The 20,962-nt window shown below is 38.8% G+C and overlaps 2 non-coding genes across 2 annotated transcripts; both read left to right on the top strand.

Annotated features, from left to right (window-relative positions):
* Nucleotides 1-2,640: 2,640 nt before the first annotated feature.
* LOC148554872 (small nucleolar RNA R71) lies at nt 2,641-2,748 on the top strand. Its single transcript, XR_015886714.1, has one exon. It is a non-coding gene; the product is annotated as a small nucleolar RNA R71 (small nucleolar RNA).
* Nucleotides 2,749-12,087: 9,339 nt separating this feature from the next.
* LOC148554871 (small nucleolar RNA R71) lies at nt 12,088-12,195 on the top strand. Its single transcript, XR_015887963.1, has one exon. It is a non-coding gene; the product is annotated as a small nucleolar RNA R71 (small nucleolar RNA).
* The last annotated feature ends 8,767 nt before the right edge of the window (nt 12,196-20,962 follow it).

Raw genomic sequence — 20,962 nt, 5'->3', positions numbered from 1 at the left:
GAAGTGGTCTTGATGCACCCTTGAGAGGAATCTCTCCATCTCCCATGACTCGGAGGTGGAAGCTTTTGCCTTCCCTTTCCTCTTTCTAGAGATTTCTCCGGCCTTTGGTGCCATAAATGGTTATGGAAAAATAAAAAGCTTTAGCTTTTACCACACCAAACTTAGAAGGTTGCTCGTCCTCGAGCAAAAGAAGAAAGAAGAGAGTAGAAGAAGAAGAAATAGAGGAGATGGAGTGGGCTTTGTGTTTCGGCCAAGGGGGATAGGTAGTGTATATGTTTGTGAAAAGAAGGAGTGAAGATGGGTTTATATATGGGTGAAAGGGGTGTGTATGATTCGGCCATTATGGGTGGGTTTAGGAGGGAAAGTGGTTTGAATTTGGATGGTGACGTAGGTGGGGGTTTTATGAAGGATGGATGTGAGTGGTGAAGAAAATGGTGGGATTTGATAGGTGAGGGGTTTTTGGGGAAGAGGTATTGAGATGATTAGTGAATGGGTGAAGAAGAGAGAGAGAGAGAGGTGGGGTAGGTAGGGATCCTGTGGGGTCCACAGATCCTGAGGTGTCAAGGATATCTCATCCCTGCACCAAGTGGCGTGCAAAACGCCCTTTTCTGCCAATCCTGGCGTTAAACGCCAGGCTGCTGCCCATTTCTGGCGTTTAACGCCAGCTTCTTGCCTATTCCTGGCGTTAAACGCCAAACTGGTGCCCTTTTCTGGCGTTTAAACGCCAGTAACTGTCTCCTCCAGGGTGTTCTGTTTTTCATTCTGTTTTTCACTTTTTTTTTTTCTTTTTCAATTGTTTTTGGGATTTCACATGATCATCAACCTACAGAAAACATAAAATAACAATAAAAAATAGAAATTTAACATAGATAAGTAAAGATTGGGTTGCCTCCCAACAAGCGCTTCTTTAATGTCAATAGCTTGACAGTAGCCTCATGGAGCCTCACAGATGTTCAGAGCAATGTTGGAACCTCCCAACACCAAACTTAGAGTTTGAATGTCGGGGTTCAACACCAAACTTAGAGTTTGGTTGTGGCCTCCCAACACCAAACTTAGAGTTTGACTGTGGGGCTCTGTTTGACTCTGTATTGAGAGAAGCTCTTCGTGCTTCCTCTCCATGGTGACAGAGGGATATCCTTGAGCTTTAAACACAAGGGAGTCTCCATTCACTTGAATGATCAATTCTCCTCTGTCAACATCAATCACAGCTTTTGCTGTGGCTAGGAAGGGTCTGCCAAGGATGATGAATTCATCCATACACTTCCTAGTCTCTAGGACTATGAAATCAGCAGGGATGTAATATTCTTCAATTTTTACCAAGACATCCTCTACAAGTCCATAAGCCTGTTTCTTTGAATTGTCTGCCATCTCTAGTGAGATTCTTGCAGCTTGTACCTCAATGATCCCTAGCTTCTCCATTACAGAGAGAGGCATAAGGTTTATGCTTGACCCTAGGTCACATAGAGCCTTCTCAAAGGTCATGGTGCCTATGGTACAAGGGATTGAGAACTTTCCAGGGTCCTGTCTCTTTTGAGGTAATCTCTGCCTAGTCAAGTCATCCAGTTCTTTGATGAGCAATGGAGGTTCATTCTCCCAAGTCTCATTACCAAATAACTTGGTATTTAGCTTCATGATTGCTCCAAGGTACTTAGCAACTTGCTCTTTAGTGACATCTTCATCCTCTTCAGAGGAAGAATACTCATCAGAGCTTATGAAAGGCAGAAGTAAATTCAATGGAATCTCTATGGTCTCAGAATGAGCCTCAGATTCCCATGGTTCCTCATTAGGGAACTCCTTAGAGGTCAGTAGACGTCCATTGAGGTCTTCCTCAGTGGAGATCACTACCTCTTCCTCCTCTCCAGGTTCGGCCGTGTGGGTTGTGGTTATGGCCTTGCACTCTCTTTTTGGATTCTCTTTTGTATTGCTTGGGAGAGTGTTAGGAGGGAGTTCAGTAATTTTCTTACTCAGCTGACCCAATTGTGACTCCAAATTTCTAATGGAGGACCTTGTTTCAGTCATGAAACTTTGAGTGGTTTTGATTAGATCAGAGACAATGGTTGCTAAGTCAGAGTGGCTCTGCTTAGAATTCTCTGTTTGTTGCTGAGAAGATGATGGAAAAGGCTTGCCATTGCTAAACCTGTTTCTTCCACCATTGTTGCTGTTGAAACCTTGTTGAGGTCTCTGTTGATCCTTCCATGAGAGATTTGGATGATTTCTCCATGAAGGATTATAGGTGTTTCCATAGGGTTCTCCCATGTAATTCACCTCTTCCATTGCTGGGTTCTCAGGATCATAAGCTTCTTCTTCAGAGGAAGCTTCCTTAGTACTGCTTGTTGCTGCTTGCATTTCAGACAGACTCTGAGAAATCATATTGACTTGTTGGGTCAATATTTTATTCTGAGGCAATATGGCATTCAGAGTATCAATCTCAAGGACTCCTTTCTTCTGAGTTGTCCCATTATTCACAGGATTCCTTTCAGAGGTGTACATGAATTGGTTATTTGCAACCATTTCAATGAGTTCTTGAGCTTCTGCAGGCGTCTTCTTCAGATGAAGAGATCCTCCAGCAGAGCTATCCAATGACATCTTGGATAGTTCAGACAGACCATCATAGAAGATTCCTATGATGCTCCATTCTGAAAGCATGTCAGAAGGGCACCTTCTGATCAATTGCTTGTATCTCTCCCAAGCTTCATAGAGGGATTCTCCATCCTTCTGTCTAAAGGTTTGGACTTCCACTCTAAGCTTGCTCAATTTTTGAGGTGGAAAGAACTTTGCCAAGAAGGCATTGACTAGCTTTTCCCAAGAGTTCAGGCTTTCCTTAGGTTGTGAATCCAACCATGTTCTAGCTCTGTCTCTTACAGCAAAAGGAAAGAGCATGAGTCTGTAGACTTCAGGGTCAACCCCATTGGTCTTGACAGTGTCACAGATTTGCAAGAACTCAGCTAAGAACTGATGAGGATCTTCCAATGGAAGTCCATGAAACTTGCAATTCTGTTGCATTAGAGAAACTAATTGAGGCTTAAGCTCAAAGTTGTTTGCTCCAATGGCAGGGATAGAGATGCTTCTCCCATAGAAATCAGGAGTAGGTGCAGTAAAGTCACCAAGCACCTTCCTTGCATTGTTGGCATTGTTGTTGTTTTTGGCTGCCATGGTTTCTTCTTCTTTGAAAAGCTCTGTTAGGCCTTCTAAAGAGAATTGTTCTTTAGCTTCTCTTAGCTTTCTCTTCAAGGTCCTTTCAGGTTCAGGATCAGCTTGAACAAGTATGCCTTTATCTTTGTTCCTGCTCATATGAAAGAGAAGAGAACAAGAAAGTAGGGAATCCTCTATGTCACAGTATAGAGATTCCTTGAGGTGTCAGAGGAAAAGAAGAATAGAAGGAGGAGGTGGAAAAGAGAGAATTTGAACTTATCAAGAGGGATAGAGTTCGAATTGCACCTTGATGAGGAGTCTTAGTCCCTTAAATAGAAGGATGTGAAAAGAGGGGAAGAATTTTCGAAAATAAAGTAAAAGATTTTGAAATAATTAAAAGAAATTTGAAAATTTGATTGAGATTTTCGAAAACTAAGATTGGGAAAGAAATAAAGTAATTTTTGAAAAAGATTTTGAAATTAGAAAAAGATTTGATTGAAAAAAAAATTAATTTTGAAAAAGATGTGATTGAAAAGATATGTTTGAAAAGATATGATTGAAAATCAATTTAGAAAAAGAAAATTTTTAAAATTAAAGTTGATTACTTGACTATCAAGAAATTAAAAGATATGATTTTAAAATTTAAAGTTTGATCCTTTCTTAATAGGCAAGTAACAACTTGAAAATTTTGAAGTAAATCTTTAATTGAAGTAAGGATTTTTGAAAATAGTAAAAATAAATATAAAATGGAAAGAAATTGATTTTGAAAAATTATGAAAACTTGAAAAAAATGTGAATTAAAAACAAAATCTTCCCTCTAGTGTCATCCTGGCGTTAAACGCCCATAATGGTGCCCATTCTGGCGTTTAACGCCCAAATCTCTACCTTTTTGGGCGTTAAACGCCCAGCCAGGTACCCTGGCTGGCGTTTAAACGCCAGTTTTCCTTCTTCACTGAGCGTTTTGGACGCCCAGCTTTTTCTGTTTGATTCCTCTGCTGAATGTTCTGAATCTTCAATTCTCTATATTATTGACTTCAAAAGACATAATTTTGAAAATATTTTTTGAATTTTTAATGATGAGAAACAATCAAAATACAATTAATCTTAGGAAACTCAAATCAAACAATGCATGCAGGACACCAAACTTAAAAAATTTGTATACTAAGGACTATAACAATGTAAAAATGCATGTAAGAAACAACAAAACATACAAAACAAGAGAATTTGAAGATCAAAGCAATGAAATCATCAAGAACAACTTGAAGATCAATGAAGAACAATATGCATGTATTCGAAAAATGCAAGAATAAAAACATGCAATTGACACCAAAATTAAAAATTGATGCTAGACTCAAACAAGAATCATAAAATATTTTTGGTTTTATGATTTTAAAATTTTTTGTATTTTTTTCGAAAACTATATAGAAAAGAAAATAAAGAGAATCAAAACTTTTAATAAGAATTCCAGGAATCATGCAATGTTAGTCTAAAGCTTCAGTCTAAAAAGATTAGACATGTTTGGCCAAGCTTCAGCAGGACATTACATTCAATAGCTAAATTGATGAGAATCAATCAGCTTTTGTGATGGTGGGAACATCACCTTGAAACTCTAGAATTCATTCTTAAAAATTCTGAAAAAAAAATACATAATCTAAGCAACAAGATGAACCGTCAATTGTCCAAACTCGAACAATCCCCGGCAACGGTGCCAAAAACTTGGTGCACGAAATTGTGATCATCAACAATGGCGCCAAAGACTTGGAGCTCTCAAACGTGAATCACACTTTGTCACAATTCCGCACAACTAACCAGCAAGTGCACTGGGTCGTCCAAGTAATAAACCTTACGTGAGTAAGGGTCGATCCCACGAAGATTGTCGGCTTGAAGCAAGCTATGGTCATCTTGTAAATCTCAGTCAGGCGGATTCAAATGGTTATGGAGTTTAAGGAGATGAAAATAAACATAAAATAAAGATAGAGATACTTATGTAATTCATTGGTGGATTTCAGATAAGCGTATGAAGATGCTTTGTTCCCCTTGAACCTCTGCTTTCCTATTGCCTTCTTCCAAACATTCATACTCTTTTCCATGGCAAGCTTTATGTTGGGCATCACCGTTGTCAATGGCTACATCCCGTCCTCTCAGTGAAAATGGTCCTGATGCTCTGTCACAACATCGGCTAATCAGCTGTCAGTTCTCGATCATGTCGGAATAGGATCCATTGATCCTTTTGCGTCTGTCACACGCCCCACAATCGCGAGTTTGAAGCTCGTCACAGTCATCCCTTCCCAGATCCTACTCAGAATACCACAGACAAGATTTAGACGTTCCGGATCTCAGGAATGGCCACCAATAATTCTAGCCTATACCACGAAGGTTCCAATCCTAGATTAGAAACCCAAGAGATACGCATTCAAGCCATTGCTAGTAGAACAGAGGTGGTTGTCAGGCACATATTCATAGGTGAGAATGATGATGAGTGTCACGGATCATCACATTCATCAAGTTGAAGAACGAATGAATATCTTGGAGAAGAAATAGACTTGAGTTGAATAGAAAAACAATAGTACTTTGTATTAATTCATGAAGAACAGCAGAGCTCTACACCTTAATCTATGGTGTGTAGAAACTCCACCGTTGAAAATACATAAGAACAAGGGTCAGGCATGGCCGTGAGGCCAGCCTCCCAAAACGTGAAAAGAACTATAAAAGTATGAGCAAAGATCTGAAAAAGTGTGTAAAAGAGATGAAAATACAATAGCAAAAGGTCTTATTTATAGAAAACTAGTAGCCTAGGGTTACAAAAATAGGTAATTAATGCAGAAATCTTCTTCCGGGCCCACTTGGTGTGTGCTTGGACTGAGCATTGAAGAATTTTCGTGTAGAGACTTTTCTTGGAGTTAAACGCCAGCTTTTGTGCCAGTTTGGGCGTTTAACTCCAGCTTTTGTGCCAGTTTTGGAGTAAACGCCAGAATTCTTGAGCTGACTTGGAACGCCTGTTTGGGCCATCAAATCTCAGGCAAAGTATAGACTATTATACATTGCTGGAAAGCCCAGGATGTCTACTTTCCAACGCAATTGAGAGCGCGCCAATTGGGCTTCTGTAGCTTCAGAAAATCCACTTTGAGTGCAGGGAGGTCAGAATCCAACAGCATCTGCAGTCCTTTTTCAGCCTCTGAATCAGATTTTTGCTCAGGTCCCTCAATTTCAGCCAGAAAATACCTGAAATTACAGAAAAATACACAAACTCATAGTAAATTCCAGAAGAGTGATTTTTATTTAAAAACTAATAAAAACATAATAAAAACTAATTAAAATATACTAAAAACATACTAAAAACAATGCCAAAAAGCGTATAAATTATCCGCTCATCATCCACCAACATACAGCTTGCCATAGGAGGAACCTTGCGTGCATGAAGAAGAAGACAAGGGGAAAGCAGAGATTCAGAAGACAAAGCATCTCCAAAACTCCAACATATTCTCCATTACTGCAGAACAAGTATTTATTTCATGCTCTTTTATTTCTCGCAATTCAAACTGATAAATATAATTGATATCCTGACTAAGAGTTACAAGATAACCATAGATTGCTTCAAGTCAACAATCTCCGTGGGATTCGACTCTTACTCACATAAGGTATTACTTGGACGACCCAGTGCACTTGCTGGTTAGTTGTACGAGTTGTGAAAAGTGTGATTCACAATTCGTGCACCAGGCTACTTCCCGTCCTCTCAGTGAAAATGTTCTACGCACGCTGTCACCGCAGGGCTAATCATCTGTCGGTTATCGATCATGTTGGAATAAGATCCATTGATTCTTTTGCGTCTGCCACACGCCCAACACTCGCGAGTTTGAAGCTTGTCACAGTCATCCCTTCCCAGATCCTACTCAGAATACCACAGACAAGGTTTAGACGTTCCGGATCTCAGGAATGGCCGTCAATAATTCTAGCCTATACCACGAAGGTTCTAATCTTAGATTAGAAACCCAAGAGATACGCATTCAAGCCATTGCTAGTAGAACAGAGGTGGTTGTCAGGCACATGTTCATAGGTGAGAATGATGATGAGTGTCATGGATCATCACATTCATCAAGTTGAAGAACGAATGAATATCTTAGAGAAGAAGCAGGCGTGAATTGAATAGAAGAACAATAGTAATTGTATTAATTCATGAAGAACAGAAGAGCTCCATACCTTAATCTATGGTGTGTAGAAACTCCACCGTTAAAAATACAAAAGTGATAATGGTGGTCATTGGCTTCGGCCCCAGAGAGGGAACCCGAAGAACCAAGATGAAAATACAATAGTAAAAGGTTCTATTTATAGAGAACTAGTAGCCTAGGGTTTACAGAAATAAGTAATTAATGCAGAAATCTTCTTCCGGGCCCACTTGGTGTGTGCTTGGGCTGAGCATTGAAGCTTTCAAATGTAGAGACTTTTCTTGGAGTTAAACGCCAGCTTTTGTGCCAGTTCTGGCGTTTTGACGCCAGAATTCTTAAGCTGACTTGGAACGCCGGTTTGGGCCATCAAATCTTGGGCAAAGTATAAACTATTATATATTGATGGAAAGCCCAGCATGTCTACTTTGCAACGCAATTCAGAGCGCGCCAATTGAGCTTCTGTAGCTCCAGAAAATCCACTTCGAGTGCAGGGAGGTCAGAATCCAACAGCATCTGTAGTCCTTTTTCAGCCTCTGAATCAGATTTTTGCTCAGGTCCCTCAATTTCAGCCAAAAAATACCTGAAATCATAGAAAAACACACAAAATCATAGTAAAGTCCAGAAATGTGATTTTTAAATAAAAACTAATAAAAATATAATAAAAATTAAGTAAAACATACTAAAAACATACTAAAAATAATGCCAAAAAGCGTATAAATTATCCGCTCATCACAACACCAAACTTAAATTGTTGCCTGTCCCCAAGCAACTAAAAATCAAATAGGATAAAAAGAATAGAATGTACAATGAATTCCAAAAACATCTATGAAGATCAGTATTAATTAGATGAGCGGGGCTTTTAGCTTTTTGCTTCTGAATAGTTTTGGCATCTTACTTTATCCCTTGAAGTTCAGAATGATTGGCATCTATAGGAACTCAGAATCCAGATAGTGTTATTGATTCTCCTAGTTAGGTATGTTGATTCTTGAACACAGCTACTTTATGAGTCTTGGCCGTGACCCTAAGCATTTTGTTTTCCAGTATTACCACCGGATACATAAATGCCACAGACACATAACTGGGTGAACCTTTTCAGATTTTGACTCAGCTTTGCTAGAGTTCCCAATTAGAGGTGTCCAGAGCTTTTAAGCACACTCTTTTTGCTTTGGATCACGACTTTAACCACTCAGTCTCAAGTTTTCACTTGACACCTTCGCGCCACAAGCACATGGTTAGGGACAGCTTGGTTTAGCCGCTTAGGCCAGGATTTTATTCTTGTGGGCCCTCCTATCCACTGATGCTCAAAGCCTTGGATCCCTTTTTTTATTTTACCCTTGCCTTTTGGTTTAAAGGGCTATTGGCTTTTTCCGCTTGCTTTTTTTTTTCTTTCTTTCTCTCTTTTTTTTCGCATATATATATTTTTTCTACAAGCTTTTCACTGCTTTTTCTTGCTTCAAGAATCAATTTTATGATTTTTCAGATTATCAAATAACATTTCTCCTTTTCCATCATTCTTTCAAGAGCCAACAATTTTAACATTCATGAACAATCAAATTCAAAAATATGCACTGTTCAAGCATTCATTCAGATAACAAAAAGTATTGCCACCACATCAAAATAATTAATCTGTTATAAAATTCAAAATTCATGTACTTCTTTTTCTTTTTCAATTAAAAACATTTTCCATTTAAGAAAGGTGATGGATTCATATTCATAGCTTTAAGGCATAGACACTAAGACACTAATGATCATGTAATAAAGACACAAACATAAATAGACATAAGGCATAATTTTCGAAAAAACAAAAAATAAAGAACAAGGAAATTAAAGAACGGGTCCATCTTATTGATGGCGGCTTGTTCTTCCTCTTGAAGATCTTATGGAGTGCATGAGCTCCTCAATGTCTCTTCCTTGCCTTTGTTGTTCCTCTCTCATGGTTCTTTGGTCTTCTCTAATTTCATGGAGGAGGATGGAATGCTCTTGGTGCTCCATCCTTAGTTGTCCCATATTGGAACTTAATTCTCCTAGGGAGGTGTTGATTTGTTCCCAATAGTTTTGTGGAGGAAAATGCATCCCTTGAGGCATCTCAGGGAGTTCATGATGAGGAATTTCCTCATGCTCTTGTCCATGAGTAGGATCTCTTGTTTGCTCCATCCTTTTCTTAGTGATGGGCTTGTCCTCTTCAATGAGGAGTCTTGGCCACAACTTCATAGAAGTGGTCTTGATGGACCTTTGAGATGAATATCTCCATCTCTCATGACTCGGAGGTGGAAGCTTTTACTTTCCATTTCATTTTTCTAGAGGTTTCTCCAGCCTTTGGTGCCATAAATGGTTATGAAAAACAAAAAGCAACGCTTTTACCACACCAAACTTAGAAGGTTTGCTCGTCCTCGAGAAAAAGAAGAAGGAAGAGAGTAGAGGAAGAAGAAATAGAGGAGATGGAGGGGGGTTAGTGTTTCGGCCAAGGGAGAGAAGTAGTGTTTAAGATGTGTGAAAATGAAGGAGTGAAGATGGGTTTCTATAGGAGTGGAGAGGGGGGTATGGTTCGGCCATTATGGGTGGGTTTGGGTGGGAAAGTGGTTTGAATTTGAAGAGGTATTGAGGTGATTAGTGAATGGGTGAAGAAGAGAGAGAGAGGTGGGGTAGGTGAGGATCCTGTGGGGTCCACAGATCCTGAGGTGTCAAGGATATCTCATCCCTACACCAAGTGGCGTGCAAAAATGCCCCTTTCTGCCAATCCTGGCGTTAAACGCCAGGCTGCTGCCCATTTTTAGCGTTTAACGCCAGCTTCTTGCCCATTCCTGGCGTTAAACGCCAGACTGGTGCCCATTTCTAGCGTTAAACGCCCAGAATGGTGCCAGACTGGGCGTTTAACGCCCATTTTGCTGCCCTTACTGGCGTTTAAACGCCAGTAGCTTTCTCCTCCAGGGTGTGCTATTTTTCATTTTGTTTTTCAGTTTGTTTTTGCTTTTTCAATTGTTTTTGTGACTTCTCATGATCATCAACATATAGAAAACATAAAATAACAATGGAAAATAGAAATTTAACATAGATAAGTAAAATTGGGTTGCCTCCCAACAAGGGCTTCTTTAATGTCAGTAGCTTGACAGTGGGCTCTCATGGAGCCTCACAGATTCTCAGAGCATGATGATGGCCTCTCAACACCAAACTTAGAGTTTGGTTGTGGCCTCCCAACACCAAAATTAGAGTTTGAATGTGGGGATTTTGTTTGACTCTGCATTGAGAGAAGCTTTTCATGCTTCTTCTCCATGATTACAGAGGGAGATCCTTGAGCTTTAAACACAAGGGAGTCCTCATTCACTTGAAGGACCAATTCTCCTCTGTCAACATCAATCACAGCTTTTGCTGTGGCTAGAAAGGGTCTGCCAAGGATGATGGATTGATCCATATACTTCCCAGTCTCTAGGATTATGAAATCAGCAGGGATGTAATGGTCTTCAACCTTTACCAAGACATCCTCTACAAGTCCATAAGCTTGTTTCCTTGAATTGTCTGCCATCTCTAATGAGATTCTTGTAGCTTGTACCTCAAAAATTCCTAGTTTCTCCATTACAGAGAGAGGCATGAGGTTTATGCTTGATCCTAGGTCACACGGAGCCTTTTCAAAGGTCATGGTGCCTATGGTGCAAGGTATTGAGAACTTTCCAGGATCTTGTCTCTTTTGGGGTAATCTCTGCCTAGTCAAGTCATCCAATACTTTGGTGATCAAGGAGGGTTCATCCTCCCAAGTCTCATTACCAAATAACTTGGCATTTAGTTTTATGATTGCTCCAAGGTACTTAGCAACTTGCTCTTCAGTAACATCTTCATCCTCTTCAGAGGAAGAATTCTCATCAGAGCTCATGAATGGCAGAAGTAAATTCAATGGAATCTCTATGGTTTCAGTGTGAGCCTCAGATTCCCATGGTTCCTCATGAGGGAACTCCTTGGAGGCCAGTGGACGTCCAGTGAGATCTTCCTTAGTGAAGATCACTGCCTCTTCCTCCTCTCCAGATTCGGCCGTGTGGGTCATGGTGATGGCCTAGCACTCTCCTTTTGGATTCTCTTCTGTATTGCTTGGAAGAGTACTAGGAGGGAGTTCAGTAATTTTCTTACTTAGCTGACCCACTTGTGCCTCCAAATTTCTAATGGAGGACCTTGTTTCAGTCATGAAACTTTGAGTTGTTTTAATTAGATCAGAGACTACAGTTGCTAATTCAGAGTGGCTCTGCTTAGAATTCTCTGTCTGTTGCTGAGAAGATGATGGAAAGGGTTTGCTATTGGTAAACCTGTTTCTTCCACCATTATTGTTGTTAAAGCCTTGTTGAGGCCTCTGTTGATCCTTCCATGAGAAGTTTGGATGATTTTTCCATGAAGGATTATAGGTGTTTTCATAGGGTTCTCCCATGTAATTCACCTCTTCCATTGCTGGGTTCTCAGGATCATAAGCTTCTTCTTCAGATGAAGCTTCTTTGGTACTACCTGTTCCTGCTTGCATTCCAGACAGACTTTGAGAAATCATATTGACTTGTTGAGTCAATATTTTGTTCTGAGCCAATATGGCATTCAGAGTATCAATCTCAAGAACTCCTTTCTTCTGATTTGTCCCATTATTCACAGGATTCCTTTCAGAAGTGTACATGAATTGGTTATTTGCAACCATTTCAATGAGTTCCTGAGCTTCTGCAGGCGTCTTCTTCAGATGAAGAGATCCTCCAACAGAGCTGTCCAATGACATCTTGGATAGTTCAGATAGACCATCATAGAAAATACCTATGATGCTCCATTCTGAAAGCATGTCAGAAGGACACCTTCTGATCAATTGCTTGTATCTTTCCCAGGCTTCATAGAGGGATTCACCTTCCTTCTGTCTGAAGGTTTGGACTTCCACTCTAAGCTTGCTCAATTTTTGAGGTGGAAAGAACTTTGCCAAGAAGGCATTGACTAGCTTTTCCCAAGAGTTCAGGCTTTCTTTAGGTTGTGAATCCAACCATGTTCTAGCTCTGTCTCTTACAGCAAAGGGAAAAAGCATAAGCTTGTAGACCTCGGGATCAACCCCATTGATCTTGACAGTGTCACAGATTTGCAAGAATTCAGCTAAGAACTGATGAGGATCTTCCAATGGAAGTCCATGAAACTTGCAATTCTGTTGCATTAGAGAAACCTAATTGAGGCTTAAGCTCAAAGTTGTTTGCTCTAATGGCAGGGATTGAGATGCTTCTCCCATAGAAGTCAGGAGTAGGTGCAGTAAAGTCACCAAGCACCTTCCTTGCATTGTTGACATTGTTGTTGTTTTCGGCTGCCATGTCTTTTTCTTGTTTGAAAAGTTCTGTTAGGTCCTCTATAGAGAGTTGTACTTTAGCTTCTCTTAGCTTTCTCTTCAAGGTCCTTTCAGGTTCAGGATCAGCTTCAACAAGAATGTCTTTATCCTTGCTTCTGCTCATATGAAAAGAGAAGAAAGTATGGAATCCTCTATGTCACAGTATAGAGATTCCTTGAAGTGTCAGAGGAAAAGAAGAATAGAAGGAGAAGGTAGAAAGAGAAGAATTCAAACTTATCAAGAGGGATAGAGTTCGATTTGTTGATAGTGGAGGAGTGTTAGTCCTTTAAATAGAAGGATGTGAGAAGAGGGGAAGAATTTTTGAAATTAAAGTAAAAGATTTTGAAATAATTAAAAGAAATTTTGAAATTTTGATTGATGATTTTCGAGAATTAAAGTTGGAAAAGAAATTAAGTGATTTTTGAAAAAGATTTTTAAAATTAGAAATCAAAAAGATATGATTGAAAATTATTTTGAAAAAGATGTGATTAAGAAGATATGATTGAAAAGATATGGTTTTAAAAAGATATGATTGAAAGGATATAATTGAAAAATAATTTAAAAAGATTTGATTTTAAAATTAATGACTTGGCTAACAAGAAATTTAAAAGATATGATTCAGATATTAAACCTTTCTTAACAAGAAAGGCATACTTGAAATTTTTGAATCAAATCATTAATTGTTAGCAAGTATTTTTGAAAATAGTAAAAAAAATGGAAAGAAATTTATTTTGAAAAGATATTATTTGAAAAAGATTTGATTTTGAAAACTTATGAAAACTTGAAAAAAATTTGAATTAAAAACAAAATCTTCCCTCTTATGTCATCCTGGCGTTAAACACCCAGAATGGTATCCATTCTGGCGTTTAACGCCCAAAATGCTACCCTTTTGGGCGTTTAACGCCCAGCCAGGTACCCTGGCTGGCGTTTAAACACCAGTTTTCCTTTTTCACTGGGCGTTTTGAGCGCCCAGCTTTTTCTGTGTAATTCTTCTGCTGCATGTTCTGAATCTTCAATTCTCTGTATTATTGACTTTGAAAAGACACAATTTTAAAAAAATTTTGAATTTTTAAATGATGAGAAACAATAATAAAAAGAATGCAACTAAGATCAAATAAACAATGCATGCAAGACACCAAACTTAGAAGTTTGTATACTAAGGACTATAACAATTTGAAAATGCATGTAAGAAACAACAAAAGACACAAAATAAGAGAAATTAAAGATCAGAGCAAGGAAATCATCAAGAACATCTTGAAGATCAATGACGAACATAATGCATGTAATTTTTGAAAATTAGAAGAATAAAGACATGCAATTGACACCAAACTTAAAATTAGACACTAGACTCAAACAAGAAACATAAAATATTTTTTATTTTTATGATTTTATAAAATTTTTTTGTGATTTTTCAAAAATTGAGTGGAAAAGAAAATAAAGGGGTTCAAAATTTTTAATAAGAATTCCAGGAATCATTGCAATGCTAGTCTAAGACTCTGGTCCAGGAATTAGACATGGCTTACTAGCCAGTCAAGCTTCCAGTGGAAGCTCCGGTCCAAAACACTAGACATACCCAATGGCTAGCCAAGCTTTAGCAGATCATTGCTCACAACAGCAAAATTGATAGAAATCAACAAGCTCTTGTGATGATAAGTTGAAACCTCGGTCCAAAAGATTAGACATGGCTTCACAGCCAGCCAGACTTCAACAAATCATCATGAAACTCTAGAATTCATTCTTAAAAACTCTGAAGAACAAAATAGAAAATTTTTTTGTATTTTTGAAAAAAAATTTCGAAATTAAAAAGTAAAAAGCTTAAACATAAAATAAAATTACCTAATCTAAGCAACAAGATGAACCGTCAGTTGTCCAAACTCGAACAATCCCCGGCAACGGCGCCAAAAACTTGGTGCACAAAATTGTGATCATCAACAATGGTGCCAAAGACTTGGAGCTCTCAAACGTGAATCACACTTTGTCACAATTCTGCACAACTAACCAGCAAGTGCACTGGGTCGTCCAAGTAATACCTTACGTGAGTAAGGGTCGATCCCACGGAGACTGTCGGCTTGAAGCAAGCTATGGTCATCTTGTAAATCTCAGTCAGGCATATTCAAATGGTTATGGAGGATTGATAATTAAAAGATGAATAAAACATAAAATAAAGATAGAGATAGAGATACTTATGTAATCCATTGGTAGGAATTTCAGATAAGCGTATGAAGATGCTTTGTTCCTCCTGAACCTCTGCTTTCCTATTGCCTTCTTCCAATCATTCATACTCCTTTCCATGGCAAGCTTTATGTTGAGCATCACCGTTGTCAATGGCTACTTCCCGTCCTCTCAGTGAAAATGTTCTACGCACGCTGTCACCGCACGGCTAATCATCTGTCGGTTCTCGATCATGTTGGAATAGGATCCATTGATCCTTTTGCGTCTGTCACACGCCCAACACTCGCGAGTTTGAAGCTCATCACAGTCATCCCTTCCCTGATCCTACTCAGAATACCACAGACAAGGTTTAGACGTTCCGGATCTCAGGAATGGCCGCCAATAATTCTAGCCTATACCACGAAGGTTCTAATCTTAGATTAGAAACCCAAGAGATACGCATTCAAGCCATTGCTAGTAGAACAGAGGTGGTTGTCAGGCACATGTTCATAGGTGAGAATGATGATAAGTGTCACGGATCATCACATTCATCAAGTTGAAGAACGAATGAATATCTTAGAGAAGAAGCAGGCGTGAATTGAATAGAAGAACAATAGTAATTGTATTAATTCATGAAGAACAGCAGAGCTCCACACCTTAATCTATGGTGTATAGAAACTCCACCGTTGAAAATACAAAAGTGATAATGGTGGTCATTGGCTTCGGCCCCAGAGAGGGAACCCGAAGAACCAAGATGAAAATACAATAGTAAAAGGTCCTATTTATAGAGAACTAGTAGCCTAGGGTTTACAGAAATAAGTAATTAATGTAGAAATCTTCTTCCGGGCCCACTTGGTGTGTGCTTGGGCTGAGCATTGAAGCTTTCATATGTAGAGACTTTTCTTGGAGTTAAACGCCAGCTTTTGTGCCAGTTCTGGCGTTTTGACGCTAGAATTCTTAAGCTGACTTGGAACGCCGGTTTGAACCATCAAATCTTGGGCAAAGTATGGACTATTATAAATTGCTGGAAAGCCCAGGATGTCTACTTTCCAACGCAATTCAGAGCGCGCCAATTGGGCTTCTGTAGCTCCAGAAAATCCACTTCGAGTGCAGGGAGGTCAGAATCCAACAGCATCTGCAGTCCTTTTTCAGCCTCTGAATCGGATTTTTGCTCAGGTCCCTCAATTTCAGCCAGAAAATACCTGAAATCACAGAAAAACACACAAACTCATAGTAAAGTCCAGAAATGTGATTTTTAAATAAAACTAATAAAAACATAATAAAAACTAACTAAAAATATACTAAAAACAATGCCAAAAAGCGTATAAATTATCCGTTCATCAGTTGTCTCCCACCTAGCACTTTTAGTTAATGTCCTTAAGTTGGACATTGGATGAGCTTCCTGTTATGGTGGCTTATGCTTAAATTCATCCAGAAATCTCCACCAATGTTTTGAATGACAACAGCCTCCGAGGTCCCAAACTAGGCATGTAAAGCTGTTGAGCAGCTTCAAACAGGTTCTCAGGCTCCCGGGGTGACGAATGTCAGAATAGATTCCAGGATCCCAAAGTTTGCTTTTAAATCCGCCTTCGTCTTGATCTATATTCTTCCATTCGGACAGTTTAGAAATTGTAGCCTCACCAAGATGACCAAACGTCTTCCGAGACCCATTCAATTGAACTTGATACCAATCCTTGCACTTCGAATCGAAGCACGGAACCTTATTGAACCTTGTACACCAGCTCTGAGTACGAGCCATTTCTTTCTTACTCTTAAAGCCGCAGAGAGCTCTAAGCTGGCCATCTGTTTCAAGCAAACCATATTCAAGTGGAAAAGTAAAGATAAAGGTTAACGATTGTACCCACTTGAAGCTTGTATTAGGTGGTAATGGCCTTGGGATAGGTGTTTCCAGTGGTTCTGTAAGTTCTACTCCCTTGTATTCTTCTGTGAATTCCTCCACTTCTTTGCAAAATTCTTCAACTGCAACTGCATCCTGATCAAAGTCTTCTATGTCTTCCTCGTCACTCAAGTCATACGTTGGAGGTTGAGAGAAATCTACCTCGACATCATCTTCGTATTCACTTGTAATAGGTTCTTCAGGCTCATGGAGTTCAGTTGCGGGTGTAAGTTCATGACTAGGAGAGCTTGATTCATGATCATCACTGCCTATGGAATCAACTTCTTGGTCTGTTCCGCCCAATTTTTTATAGGGTCTATGCTTTGGAGGTTGTGCACTATCCTCCTTGGCATCAATTTCTAACTTCTCAGCAGAATCCTTTACAGCTCTCGATTCCCATAGAGGTTCAGCATCTCCTAAATCTTCAACCACTTCTTCCTCTACAACTATCATGGCTTCCTCCACTTGTTCCAATACAAAGCCATGCTCCTCATTATCCACCGGAGTATCTAGTGTTTCCTTCATGCTACGCTCTTCTTTTGATTCTCCACATGCAGCCATGGGAGTATTTTGAGCGCTCAGATGTCGGGAGGCTATTATATTTACTACCTCAATTAAGGCAGTAGTGAGTTTCAGTATGCCCTTTTGCATCCTCGCTTGCCCTTGAAGAAGAACACGAAGTTTGTCATTCATTGGAGGTTGGGGTGGGTATGAGGGTTCATTGGTTGGGAGAGAGGGTTCTTAATAAGAATGTGGTGGTTCCTGGGAGTAATTGGATTGGGATTGTGGTGGATAAGGGTCATACGGTGGTGAATGGTGAAAAGGAACTTGTGAGTGTGGTGGTCCAAAGCTACGTTGAGAGGATGGTCTATAAGAACAGGGTGGGGCTTGTTGGTAATTACAAGAGGGTCCACCATATCTATCAGCTTGGTATGCATTGTTGAGTGGTCTTTGCCCATGATATCTTGGAGGGTGTTGTTGCCTAAAGGGTTGATCAGATCCTCTTGGCTCCATCCATCTTTGATTGCTTAGACCTTGATGCATATTCCTGTTATAGTTTCCACTTCTTTCAACAAATTTAGAACCAAACTCAAAGCGAGAGGGGTGAGAATTCATAGTAGCTAATAGAAATAAAAGGGAAAAACAAAAACAAATAAATAGGTAAAAGAAAAATATTTACAATAACCAATAATAAGGCACACGTTTGCAGTTTCCCGGCAACGGCGCCATTTTGAAGAGAGAACTTTTGCGTGGTCTAGAAATTCGCAGATAAATCCTCGTTGCAGGTATAGCTTCTAAACCAACAAAAGTCCTTTCTTACAAACGTTTTGGTTGTCACAAGTAACAAACCCCTTTAAAATTGATAACCGAAGTATTTAAACCTCGGGTCGTCTTCTCAAGGAACTGCAGGGAGGTGTTCTTATTATTGGTTATGAGTTTTGTAAATTGGGGGTTTTGAAAGTAAGGGACAAGAAATTTAAATGACAAGTAAAATAAATAAATAACTATAAAATAAACTCTCGGCATGGTATGAAAATTCGGAAGTCCTATCCTAGTTATTCTTATGAGAATTGAAGTTAATCCCACTTAGTTAACCTTTACGAAAGCAAGGGAAAGTCAAGCGGACTAATTAGTTAGATTTCCCAAGTCTTAGCCAACTCCTAAGAAAAGACTAGAGTTAGTGGAATTCAATTCAATTAGCATACATAACAATCAATCACGATAAGTTTGATAACTCAAGAGCCTCCAGTTAATCAATTAAAGCCAAGAATATAAAAAGGCTAAATAAGAATCATAAATCTGAAATACCTCAATTGCATTAATAAGAGAAAATCAATCTAAACATAAAGAGTTCATAAGTTAAATTGGGAAAATAAATAAAAGGATTTGGCAATATAAGTAATTAAAGGGAAGCATTAAAGTATCTGAAAGTAAAAGAGAATATAAAGTAAAAGGAATATTGAACCTGATAAGAAGTTAAAATCATAAATTGAAATAAATAGAAATCCTAATTCTAAAACCCAAGAGAGAGGAGCGAACCTCTCTCTCTAAAAACTACATCTAAATCATGAAAAGTGAATAATTGAAGGCCTCCCTCTGAATGGATGCATTCCACCACTTTATAACCTCTAATATGTGCTTTCTGGACTTGGATCTGGGCCAAAAAGGGCTTCAGAAATTGCTGGTAGCGTTTTCTGCAGTTTCTGCACGTGGCGTCTGTCACGCGTCCACGTGGGTCACGCGGTCACGTCATTTGGGAGTTTTCCTTGTCACGCGTTCGCTTCGGTCACGCGTACGCGTCATCTGTGTTCTCCTCAAGGCGCGCGTCCGCGTCAGTCACGCGTTCGCGTCGCTGCCTTTTCACGCTGGGCACGCGGCCGCGTCGTCCATGCGTTCGCGTCGCTGCCAGTTTCTTCAAAAACTCCATTTTGTACTTTCCTTCCATTTTTGTATGTTTCCTTTCCATCCTTTAAATCATTCCTACCTTAGGAGATCTGAAAATACTCAACACACAAATTACGGCATCGAATGGTAATAAAAGGTAATTAAAATAATTATTTTTAAAGCATAGGAAACATGTTTTTCACATATATCACATAATAAGGAAGGGAAAGTAAAACCATACAATTTCACATGAATAAGTGGGTGAAGGGTTGAATAAATCACTTAAATTGAGCACAAAATATATCATGAAATATGGGTTTATCAGTGGTTGAGGGAAGTGTGGGGGTACCGTTCATATCTTTGGGTTTGGTATGCACATTGGGGAGGGTTTGGCTCATTGTAACATGAGGGAGGTGGTTGCCATGAGTGTTGCTAATATGCATATGGTTCCTCCCTCAATTGATTCTCCCATTCCATGATGCAATCTAAATTTGAAATCATCATAACCTACAATATAATCACACCCAAACTCCAAGCACAAAGGGTGATAATTCATAGAGAAAGTAGAAAATAAAAGTAAAAGACATCGATAAACAAGAATAACAAACACCTAAGTATTAACAAAAACAACCAAAAAATAAGCTACTTACACTATTCACATTTTCACAACAACAAAAAATATGACACCAATTGCATTGATCCCCGGCAACGGCGCCAAAAACTTGATGATGGGGATTTGTGCCGGTCTAGAATTCCTCAATATAGAAAAGAGCTTATTCGTTGATAGCATAGTCCAAACCGACAATTAAATCCTCAACATCAAAGTTTAAATATAGGTTGTCACAAAACAAACCAATATAAAAAACTGAGAGTATTAAACCTCGGGTTATTCTCCTTAGGAATTGCAATAGAGTGCTCAATTATTGGCTATGGAGGAATGGGGGTTGAGATAGCAATTGGCAATAAAATTAAAAGGGCAAGAAAGTAAATAATCATGCAAGGTAATTAAAACTTAAAGCAAGTAATTCAAAAATGGAATTCAAGTGGCAAAAAAGAACTCTTGGCAAGGGTTGGGAGTTAAGGATTCCTATCATAATCATAAACCACAAACATGGTAATTACAAAGAATTAATCTGAATTAGTTAATCCTAACATCGAGGATAAGTCAAAAGGGCATAATTGATCTAAATCCACAAATCCTAGTCAACTCACTAATTAACTTAGTAAAGATTAGCGTTAGTGGAAACCAAACCAACTAATAATCCTAATCACAATATAGAATGGACATCTATGACTCAAGTTCGCCTAATTACCCAATTCCAAGCCAAGAGTGTGAAAAACTATACAAAAACTAGAAGAGACATTTTATCAAACACCTAGCATGCATAAAAAGGAAATCATGATAAATTGCAATAGAAATAAAATCTACACTACCAATTGCATGAGAATAATGATCAAAACTTAACAAGCATCCAAGAAACATAAAATATCAAAATTGCATTAATGGAATCAAAATTGACAAAAGTATATATAACTAAGAGTAGCAAAATTGAGAAAATAACAAAAGAAACTAAGAGAAGTAAAGCAATTAAACAAGTAAAAATAGATGAAACTAAATTAAAAGAAGATCAAAATCTAAATCTATAGAAGAAATTAAACTAAAACCCTAAATTCTAGAGAGAAGAGAGAGTCTCTCTCTCTAGAATTCTAGCCTAAAAACATGCTAAAAACTACAAAGAATGATGTATATGTGTTATGGTGTGTTGCCCCCTTGAATAGCCTTCCAATTCAGCTTCAAGTCTCTCAAAATAGGGCCAAGAGGCCCCCAAAATTGCGAGCCACGTGACTTTTTAATGAAGTCACACGCTGGGACTTGTGCATACGCACACTTGCTGAATTCTTCACTTGTGCGTA

The sequence above is a fragment of the Arachis ipaensis genome, chromosome B6, assembly GCF_059453495.1.
Source record: "Arachis ipaensis isolate K30076 ecotype BB chromosome B6, ASM5945349v1, whole genome shotgun sequence".
Taxonomy (NCBI): domain Eukaryota; kingdom Viridiplantae; phylum Streptophyta; class Magnoliopsida; order Fabales; family Fabaceae; genus Arachis; species Arachis ipaensis.
Note: the sequence above shows the minus strand (reverse complement) of the source record. Positions and strands in the feature narration are given on the sequence as shown.